Genomic DNA, 4,373 nt, shown 5'->3' with positions numbered 1-4,373 from the left:
GCTTCATTCAAATTATCGAAATGAGTTCAATTCTTTGGAACACAGAGACGACTTTTGAACCTCAAACAATCGTCATCATCGATTTGAAACTCGAATCCTTGTTCGAACACACTCGGCCCGTTTTGCGACCAACTCGTCGTCGACTTTTCGAGCTTCTCGAATTTGATGTATCAATAGTGGTTTGGCTTTCAATTCAGCTACTAACACACTATCGGATCGAGCAGACAAGTGCACGTTCATCGCTCGTAAGCGAATAATGATTTACGACTCAAGGCATCCGCAACCACATTCGCCTTTCGGGTGATAGTCAATGACCAGCTCGTAATCCTTTAACAGCTCGAGCCAATGTCTTTGTCATGATTTAAGTCTCTTTGGATCATCAAATATTTGAGACTTTTGTGATCCGAGTATACATGGCACCTTTCACCAAATAAGTAATGTCGCCAAATCTTTAAGGCGAATACGATGGCGGCCAATTCGAGATCATGAGTCGGATAATTTTTCTCATGTGGCTTTAATTGCCTCGACGCATAGGCCACATGTGACACCCCTAATTTGACCCTAGTCGAAAAGTGGTTTCGGGACCACAAAATCGAGTCATAAAAATAATTAGCCGTCATATTTTATGACTATTATATGTGAATACGAATGTGTGAAAGTTTTAAGCTTTGATTTAGTAAATTGCATGTGAATTTAGTCAATAGGACTTATATGCGACACTTTTGAAATGTGATAGGTCAAAATATAAGGATCTATTAGTGCATGAAATAAAAGGGGGACTTGCATGTCAATTTCCCCCTAATTTAGTAGTGGTGACCATGAGCATGAGAGGGACAAAATGTTATGGGGTGAAACATGTTGGAAACATGTTGTGTTAGTGTGTTAGGGGAGAAAGAATAAAATAAAGGGGTTAGTAATAAAGAAATGAAAAGGGAGGGTGATGAGAAAAAAAAAAAAGGTTGTCTCATCCATGTTTCCCCATTGCCGTGACTTGAGAAGCAAAAGAAAAGAAGAAATCGGTTCTTCTTAGCTGAAATGAAAAGAAGAAGAAAGGAATGAAGCTAGAAAGGAGAGGCAGTTGCATGTAGTGGAAAACCATGGAATTTGTTTGCTTAGAAGTTAAAATTTTCAAGTAGAAGGGTAACTCTTCTAAACTCTCCCTTGCCCATAGCTTTTAGTTGACAAATTCTGGTTGCATTGTTGATTTGAGCTTGACGAATATGTGGGAGAAGAGAAGATTCTCTTTTCTAGTTGCAAATGTTGCATGTCTAGTAGATGAAGAGTTTCTCACTTGTGTTAAAAGAATCTAGTGAATGCTTGTGTTGTTATAATCTATTTTTGTAACTTTGGGGTTGATTGTATTTAGCTAACAAGGTAGGAGAAGGTGGTAGTAGACAAGGGAAAGAGCAAATTGAATAGGTGGAATCGGTGTTGGGAACCTTGGTGAGTTTTCCTTGAACTTTTATTTTCTTGTGTTTGATAATTGTTGAAACCGTTAAATTGCTGTCGAATTTTACCTTGTTGGTATCGTTAATTGCTGCCCTATTCATGCTGTCTAAATGTTGTACTATTAATGCTGTCCGAATCAGCCTCGAATGTGATATATTACAGCAATTAAGCCAAGTGTTGCGGGTCCTCTTAGGCTGCCCACAACGCAACCTTTCAATACTAATGTTACCATGAATTAACCTTCAATTGATGGTGTGGTGTATGATCTCATAACTCGGTTTGGTATTGAGATAAAGATTAAATGATATGTGATTGTTAAGTGAATAATATTAGTTAAGTACTTAAGCAAATCTATTGTTTTACTTAAGCTTAAGAGCAAAGAGGATCAAAGTCGGATAGGGAAAAGAGAGTAAGCGAATAGCCGTGGACATCTAATAAATCGACCACTCCCGAGGTAAGTTTTAAGTATTAAGCGTTGAGTAAATTCAATCATATTAGGACATAATGAGTTGATTTAATAAGATATGATGTGGCCATGATATGTCTTAAACTCAAATGGTAAGTTCATAAGTGTTTGGACTTGGAAATTTAAGAGCAAAATGTAATAGTTTGCTTGGGACAGCAGCAGTAACGTGATTTTAGAAAATCACTATAAATTGTTTGTGTGGAATTATAGGCTGAATAAAATATGTAATCAAAGCTTAGTTGGTCTAGTTTCCTATAAAAGAGACCGTGGAAGCAAAGAAATTTCCTATAAAGAGATATTTAAAGTTGTGTGGGACAGGGTCAGAATGACACCGAAATCCCTGTTCTGTTTTGAGAAAATCACTATAATTTGTACAAAAATGGTTACAAGATAAAATTTATATGCTTATACTCCTTAATGAGTCTAGTTTCAAATGAAATCAAATAGAACATACTTTGAATTCTGTACAATGAGAATTTTGATTCGTAGTGAAGACTGGTCAGGTTAGTCAAACAGTGAAACAGGGGAAACTTTAAGAAAATTCTGGTATTGATTGGCCAAACCAAAAATTCTGAAAAATTTATAGATGGAAGATATACGAGTCTATATTCAGGGAAAATTAACGGCACTTCATTTGGAGTTTCGTAGCTCCATTTATGAATAATTTAATGACTGTTGCTCAGGAAAAACAGCTTGTGCTGAATTTGGGATTTTGTTGTAAACCTTAATAAAACCATTTGAGTTGCTTATAAGCCATTGCTGAAATTGATATACAAGTTAAATATATATATGTGTCGTAAAAGCCAAATGGCTAGTGTGAAATATGTATGTGATATATGTGTGGTAAAGCCAAATGGCTAGTGTGAAATATGTATGTGATATATGTGTGGTAAAGCCAAATGGCTAGTGTGAAATATGTATGAGATATATGTGTGGTAAAGCCAAATGGCTAGTATGAAACATGTATGAGATGTATATATGTGATAAGGCCGAATGGCGATGTGATGAATGTCAAAGTGTATATAAGTGATAAGGCCGAATGGCCAATGCGATGAATATGAAAGTGTATAAATGTGATAAGTCCAGGGGCATTTGTGTCGATACTATATCGGGTTAAAACCCCGCAGGGCATTATCGAGAATATTATCTGATTAATGTCCGTGAGGCTTCGTTGCTCGTACTAGATCTGAGCTTTAAAGACCCGACGGCTAAAGGCTAGGATTCAAGTAAGACTTTGATATTGAGTATCGCATTAAGTTACCATCAAATAAGTATTATGTATTTAAGATGTTCAGTGCGTATTACTTACCCATTGGTGGGGTGATTTCGAGGTGAATTATCAGTATCAAAGAGGTAGGTAAATGTGACTAATATTATAACTCCAAATATGAGAATGATCTAATTGGTAATGGTATGTTGTATAGTAAAGTATGCGATGAAATATTCTTATGTATTAGTGCATATTCGCCCAAAAGCCTATGATTTGAGTATGGGTTGGGTTGAGCTAGATGTGCCAGTACAAGGTAAGGATTATGATTTGTAAGCTTACGTATATGTGATAAGGAATATGTTTGGTTCTTTATGTGCCTATGGTAATTTAGTACTTGTCATGTTGAAATACTTAAAAGCATGGATGTGATTATGAACAAGTGGAAAGGATTATTGAAGTTGAAAATCGATGAAGAATGTGCTTGGGAAATATTTGACCATCTAGGTCATTATTATTTGAAAGTATTTATGTGGCAGCCAAGTGTTGCGTTTAATGATATTATAGATCGAGATGAAGCCCTGGATTAACTTCATCGAACAGTTGATATGAATGACCAATGATAGTGATTGAGAACACTTTGTTTTGCTTAAAACTTACTAAGCATTAAATGCTTACTCCGTTTTCTCTGTTTCTCTGTTTTATAGATTTTGCTCGTTAGCTATCGGATTCGGGATCATTGAAGTCGAAGTCATCCACACTATCAAAGCCCCATTTTGGTACAATTTTGGTTGAACTTTGAAATGGCATGTATAGGACTACCCTTTTGTTGTAGGTTATGTACCTTTCGGTTTTGTGTAAATTCGGATAGCCATGCGAAAATGGCTTATATACGTTTCTAGCATAGTACTATAATCGTTTGTATGTTGATCATTATGAGGTATGGAATTGTTTTGAAACGATTAGCCATTGGAATGGTTAATCATGATCACACCTTGTGCTATGTATGCAAAAGGGGCCAATTGAATCATGGAAACCATGAAATAGGTCAAGCCTACCTTAAAGGCAGATGCTGACAGCAGCAGTGATGTGGATGTGAAAAATCACTAAAAATATTAGGAATGGTATTAAATAGTGAATAAATTATGTAAATGAACCTTGATGAATCTACTTTCATATAGAAGAAACGAAACGGTCATATGAGTTATATATTAAGAGATATTAAAGTTCTCGTGAAACAGGGCCAGAACG

Source organism: Gossypium arboreum, chromosome 9, assembly GCF_025698485.1.
Source record: "Gossypium arboreum isolate Shixiya-1 chromosome 9, ASM2569848v2, whole genome shotgun sequence".
Classification (NCBI taxonomy): Eukaryota; Viridiplantae; Streptophyta; class Magnoliopsida; order Malvales; family Malvaceae; genus Gossypium; species Gossypium arboreum.
The sequence above is the reverse complement of the archived record's forward strand: the minus strand, read 5'-3'. Positions refer to the sequence as shown.